Here is a 13,700-nt window from a genome sequence, read left to right on the forward strand (position 1 = left end):
ATGTCATAGGATGACTTAAGTTTGGGCCGAATGTGCGCTAGAGGATCCGGGTGAGGGTTTGGTTAACGAGGAAAGGGATGGAAAGAAACCGGTATGTATTCCTTAACTTGACCCTTGGTCAGAGGTAGAAGATGTACAGTACAAGTTTCCCTCTATCTGCTTATGAACAGCCTAACTTTTCTCTCGATCGAATCGTCCCACGCAGGGGTGTGCCCCCTCTCCTTATATAGGGGAGAGGGTGGCTTACAAGGCAAGAAACCCTAATGGAATCTAGGATGAGCTAAGCTACTTTATAAAGCTACTTTGGCCCACCTGGCACCGGTTATGACTTTAAACAGGGAGTGGTGACCTCCGCCGGTATCTTTTACGTCATCTTCTTTCTTTGGCGCAGGGCTTCATTTAAAGCTGAAGTGTTTCGCTCATCCTTGTCCTCTAGTCCTTGATGGAATCTTTGACCAAAGTACCGACAGGCTACAGTGACCCCTGGTACCGGTTTTCCGGTACCCTTTCTTCTGGGCTCCGGTATCTTTATACTTTGCCACACAAACTCTTAGAGCCGGTACTTCGGTATACCCCTCTGGGGATACCGATTCGCACCAACTCCGGTTAGCTGAACTTAACTTTAGACTCTGGATCACTCTGTGATCCGGTTTACCACTACCATATTATGGCGAACTTGCCATACCCTTGGCCTACCGGGGGCCATCCCCCCGACATTAGTGCCCGAAGCTGGTATGGTCCGGCGAATTCTATCCGATGGGCCATGCCAGGTTCCCACTTCAAACGTACCGGATGAATCCTTCCGGTTTCCATTTAAACTCATCCGGCACCTGGCCAGATTCTCTTAACCAACCAATCTTCATTGAACATCTCCGGCTTCTTTTCACCGGTTTCTTTGTCTTTAAAGCTCGCCTCGACGAAGTCGAGAATATCCCGAAGTCTGTGCCTGTCAGAGACATGCGCACTATGCCTGGCGCGCCAGTGTCAGGCGTCAAGTCCTTCGACTCCTGCAGTTAATGCGCCGCACTGGATCCCTGTGGCCTCCCGTGTGGCAACCTCCGGGGGCGCGTGTATCTCCGCGGCACATGGCGGCCCACGAAGTGAAATGGTGCGGCCCAGGCGGTTTTCGGCCCACGACCTTCTCTTTCCATATAAGAGCGCGACGGTTCCTCGTCGCTCCCCACGCTCTCACTTCTTCTTCTCTCAAGCCTTCTATGCACTCCGCCGCTCGAGCTCCCCACGCCGTTGTTCGCCGTCGCGCCCAAGTTCTCCGGCGAGACCCCGCAGGAGTGCTTCGCAGAGCGCGTTAGGCCCTCTTCGTCGCGATTGAGCACCGTCGCCCTTCCTCCTCAAGCCAGGGACACACGACCGCGCAGGGGTCCACCTCGTCGTTCCCCGCTGTCAACCGCCTTCTTGATGAACTCCGTCGAGCTCTCGGGCCAGCCAACCCTCAGATCTTCCGCCGCTGCCCTCAGGTTAGCTTTCCAGATCTCGCATTCTCTTCCTCTTGTTGTTCATCCTTGGCGTAGTGGGGTATTTATTCCCTCTTTCTTTTCGTTTTTCTTTCCTTCGTAGATCTTCGGGAAGAAGTAGGTTCGAGGAAATCTGTTTTTAGTCATCTCAACACTTAGTGAGAAAATGTCTTCCGAAGAAACCGGTGGGCTGCCTTCCGGCGGAACCCAATTTAGCAACTCCCCTGAGATTTCCTTGGGGGAAGAACAATCCGTCGCCCAAGAATTCGACGGGCTCGACGAAGAGCTCGCTCGGATGGAAGAAGAATCTTGCGCCCCGGACGAAGATACCGAGCGTGGCCAGGAAGCTAGCAGTTCAGGCCAGGCTTCCGGCGTGAACCTGGCCGCGTACACCCGCGGATCCTGGAAGGGCTCCGATGTTAAAGAAGCCGAGATTGATTGGCTTTACCGCTCCCGGAGGATACCGTAACAGGTGGCCTGCCGGATTCCCGGCGATGAGCCGGATGCCCGAGGAGGGAGAGTATGTGGTCTTCACCGCCCATTTTGAGCGCGGCTTTGGCCTCCCGACGTCTGACTTCTTCCGCCGGTTTCTGGACTTTTACGAGCTCCAGCCTCACCATCTCCCCGGCAACGCCATCTTCTATCTTTCCTGCTACGTTTCTTTCATGGAGGCCTACATTGGCCTCCTCCCCACCATTGAAACCTTTGCTCGCTTCTATAATCTTCGGATCAACTCGATCAAAGATAAGAAGCTTCCAAACCCCAAGCCTCTGGTTCAGTGCGGGGCTTGCATTGTTACGGCCCGCTAGGGGAGCCCCTTCTACAAATTCTCCGGTTTGGAGTCATGTCGGTCATGTCAACAAACCTTCTTCTATGTCAAGAATACCGGCGATGCCGATTTCATCAACGTGTTAGCATACGCCCCGAGCGCCCCCTCCCGAGCCAAGTGGAAGCATAATCCGAAGAACACCCATGTTGAAACGAACCGGATTATCCGGTTCATGGGGCACCTCAACAAGAATACCGAAATTTGTTCTGATGATATAATTCGTGCGTTTGTCTCGCGCCGGGTTCTTCCGCTACAGCGCCGAGTCCATAAGATAGGCCAAATGAGCGGCCATAGGGATCCAACTAGGATCACCAGTTTCGGCTTGAGCAAGTCTGACGTGGTCCTCAAGGCCAAGCAGATTTGCCAAATTGACATGCCGGCGGACTGGACCTGGGGCCTCCAACCCCTTAGCCGCAGGAACCCCCCTTCTGACGAAGTAAGAATTTGGGGAATCGGGAATGATGTTTCCGGTACATCTTTGATGTGTAAACTAACTTGCTTTTTTCCAGGCCGTGGAGCGCTTTCCTCGCATCCTTGAGGAGGTACCGGAGCCCTCCCGCAAGCGTCGCTTGGACAAGGAAGACCCGGATCCCTACGTGGTAGGCAACAAGCACAAGATGGGTCGGACTCACACGCCGCGCCCCGGCAACTCTTCTGCCTCAAACCTGGACAATGGTTCCGACAGCGATGACGATGTTGTCGTCCTCGAGGTATTTCATCCGCTTTCTTTGACTTATAAACTTTCTTTGCGAGGCCAGATCCAGCTGACCGGAACCCTCAGGTTCTGGAGAGCGTGACCCCCCTCGCCGCTGAGGTGGGTCCCGAATGGGAGAGCAGGGTCCAGGCTTCTCGAGTCTGGAAGGCGCCGGAGCCGGCGATAGATGCCGGTCCCAGTGGGGCTTCCCCTGCCAAGAGGGTGAAGAAGTCCAGCCTCGGGCCCCTCGAAAGGAAGCGCAGGAACATCCCAGTCTCCTCCGGATAAAATTCTATCTTCACTACCTTTGGAGTTCAGCTTAGTATCTTTCCGTATCCGTGACTAATCTTAATCTTTTCTTTTTCAGAGTCTCCCTGGAGCTCACCAGGAGTGCGCCCGGAATGAGGCCGGAGACCCCCGCTGATACCGGGAGAGCCACTCCTCCTCCTCGTCAAAGTCCGGTACCTTCTGGTGCCGGCAAAACTCCATCTCCCTTCGGGGAGGCAAAACAAGTTCGGGGCGTGCGGCCCCCAAACCGACAAAATCCCGCGCGGAGGAGGATTTTTTTCTCCCCTCCAGACTATGAAGACACCGGCGCCAGCAACATGGGTGCCGGCTCAGATGTCGCCGGGCGGTCGGAACCTCTGGTTCTGCCCGTCCAAGAAAATAAAAAAAAGAAGACCACTGCTTCCCCCTCCAAGGCTTCCGCAGCCACTCCTCCGCCGGCTAAGAGCGCAGCGGCTCCGACGCCGGCGCCTACCGACAAAGCTCCTGCTGCACCGCTCCAGAGCCCACCAGAGAGCGCCGTGGTGACCGCCGCGCAGCTCACTGCCGCGGTCAAGGCAGCGACTGTGCCTGCCTCCGGCTCTCAGGCCCAATCTTTAGTCCTTCATACCGGGCGTGCCGCCGTGGCCGCCGGTGAGAAGGCTTCCTCTCAGCTTGGCCGGGTAGTGGAGCTGAACCGCGGCGGCGCTTCCTTGGGCGCGCTGCAACAGCTGGTGGACCGGTGGAACCTTGCCGATCTTACCAACGCCACCCTTGGTGTTGGCAAAGATGGCAAGCCGAAGCCCGACGCGCGCGGCCCCCGCACCACAGTGCAGCACTTCAGCCGGCTCAAAGCCGCGGTGAAGGAGTTCGACAACGCTTGGCACGACGCCAATGGCAACGTGGTGGTAAGATATCTTTCCGGAACTTGTATTTTTTCTTTATACCGAAACCTTTTATCTTTCAGAACCCGTAGGTATATCCTCACAGTCCCCGAGTTTCGGGTGAAGCACTCAGTACTTAGCGCGAAATTTCCTTAGAAAATTTGCAAACTTTTCTAAAAAAACCGGCATAGCTAGTCCCCGAGTTTCGGGTTAAGCACACAGTACTTAGCGCGAAACTAAAAGAAATCGGCATAGCTAGTCCTCGAGTTTCGGGTTAAGCACGCAGTACTTAGCGCGAAACTGAAAGAAACCGACATAGCTAGTCCCCGAGTTTCGGGTTAAGCAGGCAATACTTAGCGCGAAACTAAAAGAAATCGGCATAGCTAGTCCCCGAGTTTCGGGTTAAGCACGCAGTACTTAGCGCGAAACTGAAAGAAACCGACATAGCTAGTCCCCGAGTTTCGGGTTAAGCACGCAATACTTAGCACAAAACTAAAAGAAACCGGCATAGCTAGTCCCCGAGTTTCGGGTTAAGCACGCAGTACTTAGCGCGAAACTGAAAGAAACCGGCATAGCTTATAATGTTCCTACTTCTGCAGAGCGTGTTGGACAGCCGCAAGCAGATCTTCGAAGAGCTGTTGTGGGAGCACCAGGGCCTCAACGAGGCGTTCTCTACCCTCAAGCTTGAGCACATCAACTACCAAGGTTTGCCTGAACCCTCGTCTTCTTTTGTACCGGTAAATGTGATACGTCCAAAACGTATCTACTTTCCCGAACACTTTTGCTATTGTTTTGCCTCTAATTTGTGTATTTTGGATGCAACTAACACGGACTAACGCTGTTTTCAGCAGAACTATTCTGGTGTCTCGTTTTTGTGCAGAAATCCAACTTTCGGGAAAAACCTCGGGATTTTGACGAAAGGCCCTATTTTCCCGGAATGTGACGGAGCCAGAAGGACAAGTAAGGTGGAGGCCCGAGGGCCCCACACCATAGGGCGGCGCGGCCCAGGGGGGCCCGCGCGGCCCTGTGGTGTGGCCCCCTCGGCCGGCCTCCGACGCCCTCCTTCGGACTACTTATTCGCCTCGACCTAAAAACGCACGGAGAGAAGTCGAAGTCGCCAGAAACCCTCCAGAACGCCGCCACATCGCGAAACTCCGTCGCGGGAGCCAGAAGTCTCCGTTCTGGCACTCCGCCGGGACGGGGAATTGGAGGAGATCATCACCGCCATCACCGCCAACGCCTCTCCATCAACCAGCAATGTTTCCCCCATCCATGTGTGAGTAATTCCCCCGCTGTAGGCCGAAGGGGATGGTAGGGATTGGATGAGATTGGTCATGTAATAGCATAAGATTGTTAGGGCATAGTGCCTAGTGTCCGTAGATGGTACTTTTATGATATTGTTGCAACTTGTTATGCTTAATGCTTGTCACTAGGGCCCGAGTGCCATGATCTCAGATCTGAACATGTTATTGATTCATGAAGATATTCGTTGTTTATGATCTTACCTCGCAAGTTGTATACACATGTCGCTGTCCGGAACCAATGGCCCCGAAGTGACGAAATCGGGACAACCGGAGGGAATGGTAGCGATGTGAGGATCACATGTGTTCACGGAGTGTTAATGCTTTGCTCCGGTACTCTATTAAAAGGAGTACCTTAATATCCAGTAGTTTCCCTTGAGGCCCGGCTGCCACCGGCTGGTAGGACAAAAGATGTTGTGCAAGTTTCTCATTGCGAGCACGTACGACTATAATTGGAACACATGCCTATTGATTGATTAGTACTTGGATACCGTTTTATTATTATCTCGCAAATGCCCTGCTATGATTGTTACATGAGTTTCTCTCATCCATGCAACGCCCGTCATCCGTCCCCGTGCCTACGATATTTTAATCTTGCTTGTTTACTAAAATCACTACTCGCTGTCTTTCGTTACTCGTCGCTCGTTATTTCACTACTCGCTACTGCTATAAAGCTGTTACTACTTGATAAACTCTTGCGAGCAAGTCTATTTCCAGTGCAGCTGAATTGACAACTCCGCTCGTTAAGGCTTTCAAGTGTTCTTTGTCTCCCCTTGTGTCGAATCAATAAATTGGGTAATACTTCCCTCGAAGACTCGTTGCGATCCCCTATACTTGTGGGTCATCAAGACTATTTTCTCGGCGCCGTTGCCGGGGAGCATAGCTTTATTTGGAAGTTCACTTGGATTGATATTGTTCGCTGCAAATTCTCCATCATGGGTAAAACTCGCGATACTAAGGTCGCCATATTACCATCCACTACAAGAAAAGGTACAACTCGAGTACCTCTCGCTGCTCTTGATTCACCATCTCGTGATTGATAAACTTGTTTCACCGCCACATGCTTCAAATGCTGGTACTTCTGCTGAATCTGAAAACTCTCATAATACTGATAATATTTCTGCTGTGCTTGATGATAGTGGTTCATTGGGAACTTTTCTAGATGCTACAATTGCTAGGTCTAGACATATTGAAAATGCTGAAACTCCTGATGTTACTACACCTGTTAATTCACCTGAACTTGAATACTCTAGTGATGATCTTGATGAAGATTATGTGGAACTTGATGATGATTTTATTGAAAAATGCCATGCTACTACTGATGCAAGAAAAATTAAAAAGTTGCTTGCGGAACATACTCGTTAGATATAAACTGTCTCCCGATCCTAAATTTGCCACATCTCCTATAAACATTAGGGATAAAGATTATGATTTTTCTCTTGATCTATCTCATATAGCTATTGTTGAGAAAACACCCTTTTGTGGTACTGAAAAAGAAAGTGCTCGTTGAACACATGACTGAGTTATCTACTTTGAGTAGCTTGTTTTCTGATGATGTTAAGAAGCGTACTTACTTTGTTGCTAAAATCTTTCCATTCTCATTGAAGGATGACGCTAAAACTTGGTATAATAGTTTGCCACCTAGTTCTATTAAAAGTCCAAAAGAATTGCTTGCTCGTTTTCTTTCGGAAATACTTTCTCGCTAGTGCTCAACATGCTGCTTTGCAGAGAGTTTATAATTTTGATCAAGGAGATGAAGAGAAATTGCCTGAGGCTTGGGCGAGATTTTGCTCTCTTATTAGAGCTCTGCCTGACCATGATTTAGAAAAGCATGACTTACTTGATATATTTTATAGTGGACTAACCATTGAGTCTAGGGCATACCTGGATAGTTGTGCTGGTTGTGTTTTCAGGAAAAGAACTCCGGACGACGCTGAAGAATTATTGGCTAAAATAGGCCGGAATTATGATGATTGGACTACGCCTGAACCAACTCCAACGCCAATAGTGAAGAAGAGGGGTTTAATTAAATTGAATGATGAAGATATGAGGGAAGCCAAGAAGTCTCTCAAGGAGAAAGGTATTAAATCTGAAGATGTGAAGAATCTACCTCCCATAGAAGATATATGTGAGATAATTCCCCCTTCATCCATGATTGAGGTAAATTCCCTTCAACGCTTTACTAGGGAAGATATTCCGTATTCAAAACCTCCTCGCGCAATGCTTAGATGAGTTTGATAATTATATTGTTAAGCAAGAAAATTTTAATATGAGAGTAGAGAATCATCTAATGGAAAATTCTCAAGCTATTAGTGAATTGCATGATATTGTGGAGAGAACCTCCAATGATGTTAAGATGCTTGTTAAACATTTTCATATGGTTCAAACTCAAATTGATCAACTCACTAAAGGGCAAAATGACTTGTTAGGAAATAATGCTAAAGAAAAACATGTTTATGAAGTAACAACTAGAGGTGGTGTCTCTACCCAGGATCCTCTATATCCTGAAGGGCATCCCAAAAGAATTGAACAAGATTCTCAACGCATTGAACCTAGAGCTCCATCTAAGAAAAAGAAGAAGAAACATAAAAATGTTGTAGAATCCTCTCGAACCTGCTAATGATCCTAATAGTATTTCTATTTCGATGCTGAAACCGAAAGTGGTAATGAACATGATAAAGATAATGATAAGAATGATACTCCCGATAAAGAAGAGGTTGAAAAAGAACCCGAAAAGCATGCTAAAAATAAAAAGTATACTAAAGAAGATTTTATTGCTGAGAAACATGGTTATGAAAGAGAACCTTGGGTGCAAAAGCAAATGCCTTTTCCTGCTAAGAAACTAAAATCAAAGGAAGAAGAACACTATAATAAATTTCGTGATTGGATGAAACCTTTATTCTTGCAAATCCCTTTGACCGATGCTATTAAATTGCCTCCTTATTCAAAGTATATGAAAGATATTGTTACTAACAAAAGGAAAATCCCCAATGAGGAAATTTCCACTATGCTTGCTAATTACTCTTTCAATGGCAAAGTTCCAAAGAAGTTGGGCGACCCGGTATACCTACTATTCCTTGTTCTATTAAGAATAATTATGTTAAAACTGCTCTATGTGACTTGGGCGCCGGTGTTAGTGTTATGCCTTTTTCTCTTTATAAGAGACTTTACTTAGATAAGTTGATACCTACTGATATATCTTTGCAAATGGCTGATAAATCTACTGCTATTCCTGTTGGTATATGTGAGGATGTTCCTGTTCAAGTTACTAATAACTGCTTGATATTAACTGATTTTGTTGTATTGGAAATGCCTGAAGATGATAATATGTCTATTATTCTTGGGAGACCTTTTCTTAACACCGCAGGGGCTGTTATTGATTGCAATAAAGGAAAGGTTACTTTCAATGTTGATGATAAGGAACACACCGTCTATTTCCCCAAGAGGATTGAAAAAGCGTGCGGAGTTAATACTATTTCTCATGTGAGAACTATCAAAGTTGGAAATATCGATTGTCCTATATATGAGCCTAAAGAAGAATATCAAACTCTTGTGATTGGATCCATATCAATACAATTCAAGGTAACATGATTGATTTGAGGTTTATTTCTTCATATGCTATGTAAAATTTATTTGGTGGCAAGACTTGATCAACCTTGTTAACAAATACCTTTTATATGCATAGAGGAGGTAAACAACATCTCGTTTCTTCCTCCACTTGCTTTAGTTGCTGTAGCATTTTTAATTTGCAAAGTTTCTTAGTTGATTTGAGATTTCAAAAAAATTCTCTGGCCGGTAATAATAAACTTAATACCCGAAAATGTGCATTTTTCAAAGTTTTCAAAAATTCGCGAAAATTACACCGTTGGTCCTATTTTTCGACGAGGCACCTGGGAGCACCAGAGGATGACCTGTGGGGCACCACAGGGTGCCACACCACAGGCCGGCGCGGCCAGCAAGGAGGGCGCGCCACCCTGTGGTGTGGGCCCCTCCTTGCCCCACTACTTCATCTCTTTCTCCCAGCATCTTCTCTCTCCCGAAAAAACTTGAACCAACTTTCTCTCACTCGCGTTTTTGCTCAAGAGCTCGGGATTTTTCGATCTCTTTGCTCAGCCCAGATTTCTGTTTGAAATTTGGCACATTTGCTCTCCGGTATGTGACTCCTTCGATTATCCAAGTAGAATTTTGTTTGGTTGAGTATATCTTGAATATTTTGCTGTTGTAGGTAATATGTTTAGTGAGCTTGCATGCTTGTTCTAAGTGGTAGAAACTAGTTTTGATGCATGATTAGTACTCTAGCAAGTTCCTATGGTAGTTTCCCTCAATTATATGTCACCAAATCAAGTATTATATTGTTTGTTGAAAATTTCAGAAAATGGAAGGAGGTAGGCACCAACTCAACCAACATGAGTTGGAGGTGCCACAGGTCATGAGAGTTCACCGAGAAGAAGGAGTATATCCCACTTACTATCCGTGTGTGGATTTCATGAGAAGTGTAGGGATCTTGCAGGACGTCCAAAATTTAATCTCTCGTGCAGGATTGGATGATTTTGTTGATGGGGAACCATGCCAATATGTGAAACTGACTATGTCAGTAGTGCAAGATTTTAAATTCAATTGGTCACGATCTAACCCCATGGTTCAGTACAAAATTTATAATAAAACTATCAACTTGCCATTCAGTGATTTTTGTGCAGCAATCAGAGTGCCGCAATGGGGATCATCCGAGAAGATAAAGGGATCGCCGCAAGAGCTCTTGGACCTCTTCAAGATGATTTGTCATGGAAGAAGCTTCTCAGAGGATGATGGGAGGATTGGTCAGTCACGGAAAGTGCGGTTAACGCATACATCGAGGGAGGAAGCCATCGTGCACGAGACAACACGGATGAGGTCGAGGAACACCTCGACTCGTCATCCGATGCAGCAAGCTCTTCGCATCCACAAGCTGGATATGAGGAACCCCCACGCTTTTATTCTGCATCGGTACCTTATTATGACTACTCCACGTATGATCCACCGGCGTGGAACCCAGGCCCTCGATGGGGTTGAACTCCATTTAGGCCAAAAGCCTAAGCTTGGGGGGAGGTATACCGGCATCACTCATTCTTTGCATATTATAATTGCTGGATACTTGTATATACTTGTTTAGTTTGTTTGAGTGGTTCTCTAATGAGAGGAAGATGATATTTGGGGAAGTGCTGCCTGAAAACAGATTCTGGGCTGTTACCGTAAAAATTCGTGCGCACAGCCAGAACAGTATTTTGCGAAGCCAATTTTTGTGCATGTTCCTCAGGTTATTATCTAACTTTCATTAGTTGAACACTTTTTGAACTGAGCAACGTAAGATTTTTGTACAAATCGATTTATGTACTGCTGTCAGGTTTTGGCAGATTTCTGCCATCTAGTTTTTCTGTGTTTCTTTTAGTTTGCTATTTCTTGCTTTCACTTTGTTTCTTTCCCAAAACACAAAAAGACCAAAAATATTTCTGTTGTTTCTCTTCACCATTTGTTTATCTTGGTTTCTTGCATTTGTTTCGCTTTATTTGCTATTCCTAGTTTGCTATAAGAAAACCCAAAAAGATTTTGTTTTGTTTGCTTGTTTCCTTTTGTTCTTGTTCTCAAATTCGAAAACACCAAAAATATTTGCTGTTCTTCTTTGGTTTGTAAAGTTCATTATGAGTTCAATGGTCTTCGGTGGCTGGAGCGTGGTTTTCATTTCATATTATCCAAGCTACACAAGTGAAAAGGCAATAATGACGATCTACGACAATCTGATTGTGGTGAGAGGCTGGTATGAACTCTATTTGTTTTCATTTTTGTACATATACTCATCCATGTGAGCATGCTTAGTTGGTTCATGTGAGGTATATGTCATTTAAGAAAGTATAGTAGTTCATGATCTCTCATGATTAGCTCCAATCTATTAATATGAGTAGCATGTCATGGATGTTTGCTTGCATTGTTTTATTCATAAGTAAGTATGGCATTGTGGTATCCTACTCTGAATAATTCATTTATATCGACTTGGCACATGCTCACGCATGCATATGACTGAACAAAAGTCAATTAAGCCTCCATGATTTACATTGCTTCAGAGTTCTTGTATCACTTTTATGCCTCAGTTAATTTATTTTGCCGCAAGCATGATTATGACGATTTATTGCTCTTTTGATTTGTCGCTCCCTAGTCTTTTGCTAGCCTTCACTTGTACTGAGCGGGAACGCTGCTCGTGCCTCCAAACACATGAAAACCAAGTTATTCCAAAGTGTCCACCATAAATACCTATGCATGGCATTTCAAACCATTCCAAGTAAATTCTCATGCGCTACCTTTAAAACCTTCAAAATGCTTCTTAATTTGTGTTAATGTTTCATAGCTCATGAGGAAGTATGTGGTGTTTAGCTTTCAACCTTGTCATTTACTTTTGACGGACTCTCATACGGACTAGTGGCACATCCGCTTATCCAATAATTTTGCAAAAAGAGTCGGCAATGGGATTCCCGAGTCCCGAATTAATTAACTTAAATAGACACTCCTCCATGGTTTGTGATTGTTGGACGGCACCCGAAGGATTCGGTTAGCCATGGCTTGTGTAAGCAAAGGTTGGGGGAGTGTCATCATCATAATAAAACTAAAACTAAAAAGGCACTCCTTCATGGTATGTGATTGTTGGCAGGCACCCGAGGATTCGGTTAGCCATGGTTTGTGTAAGAAAGGTTGGAAGGAGTGCCACATAAAAATGCAAATAATTCATGGGAGCCGCTCTTGAAAGTCCGGTTGGAGAGGTAGTTGGTGTACCCATTACCATTCGTTGACAACAACAAACACCTCTCAAAATAATTTTACTCCTGCTTTACAAATGAAAAGCTCTAGCGCATGTTAATCCCTGCTTCCCTCTGCGAAGGGTCAATCTTTTACTTTTATGTTGTGTCCCCATCCTTTCTTTGAGCACTTTCTTGAGAGCACAACTGTCATTCTTAGTGTAATATGCTTGTCTCAAAATATGGTTGATTGTGGTATAACTTTGATGCTTTTATCTTTGACAATCACTACTTCTAGTCTTTCTATGAACTCCAGAGGTGCCCGGGCATTTATGTTTTGCCGATCAAATACAGGCAAGCGAGATACCATTTTATCACACTCTCTTATGAACATTGCAATCCTGCTTACATACATGATTCATGATGCTTATTATTAATTGTTGGTACCTCTTCATGATTGACATATCTGTTAGATGATCTTATTTGCATGAATCTTATTATGAACTGCTTAAGTATTAGCCATATCATGAGAATATATACATCATATGAACAAATGTGTTCGTGAAAGTTCTTTTATCGCTCAGTTGTTAACTGAATTGCTTGATGACAAGCAATAAGCTAGGCTTGGGGGGAGTTGATACGTCCAAAACGTATCTACTTTCCCGAACATTTTTGCTATTGTTTTGCCTCTAATTTGTGTATTTTGGATGCAACTAACACGGACTAACGCTGTTTTCAGCAGAACTGTTCTGGTGTCTCGTTTTTGTGCGTAAATCCAACTTTCAGGAAAAACCTCGGGATTTTGACGAAAGGGCCTATTTTCCCGAATACGACGGAGCCGGAAGGACAACTAAGGTGGAGGCCCGAGGGCCCCACACCATAGGGCGGCGCGGCCCGGGGGGCCGCGCGGCCCCGTGGTGTGGCCCCTCGGCCGGCCTCCGACGCCCTCCTTCGGACTACTTATTCGCCTCGACCTAAAAACGCACGGAGAGAAGTCGAAGTCGCCGGAAACCCTCCGGAACGCCGCCACATCGCGAAACTCCGTCGCGGGAGCCGAAGTCTCCGTTCGGCACTCCGCCGGGACGGGGAATTGGAGGAGATCATCACCGCCATCACCGCCAACGCCTCTCCATCAACCAGCAATGTTTCCCCCATCCATGTGTGAGTAATTCCCCCGCTGTAGGCCGAAGGGGATGGTAGGGATTGGATGAGATTGGTCATGTAATAGCATAAGATTGTTAGGGCATAGTGCCTAGTATCCGTAGATGTTACTTTTATGAAATTGTTGCAACTTGTTATGCTTAATGCTTGTCACTAGGGCCCGAGTGCCATGATCTCAGATCTGAACATGTTATTGATTCATGAAGATATTCGTTGTTTATGATCTTACCTGCAAGTTGTATACACATGTCGCTGTCCGGAACCAATGGCCCCGAAGTGACAGAAATCGGGACAACCGGAGGGAATGGTAGCGATGTGAGGATCACATGTGTTC

Source organism: Lolium rigidum, chromosome 4 (assembly GCF_022539505.1).
Source record: "Lolium rigidum isolate FL_2022 chromosome 4, APGP_CSIRO_Lrig_0.1, whole genome shotgun sequence".
NCBI classification, from domain to species: domain Eukaryota; kingdom Viridiplantae; phylum Streptophyta; class Magnoliopsida; order Poales; family Poaceae; genus Lolium; species Lolium rigidum.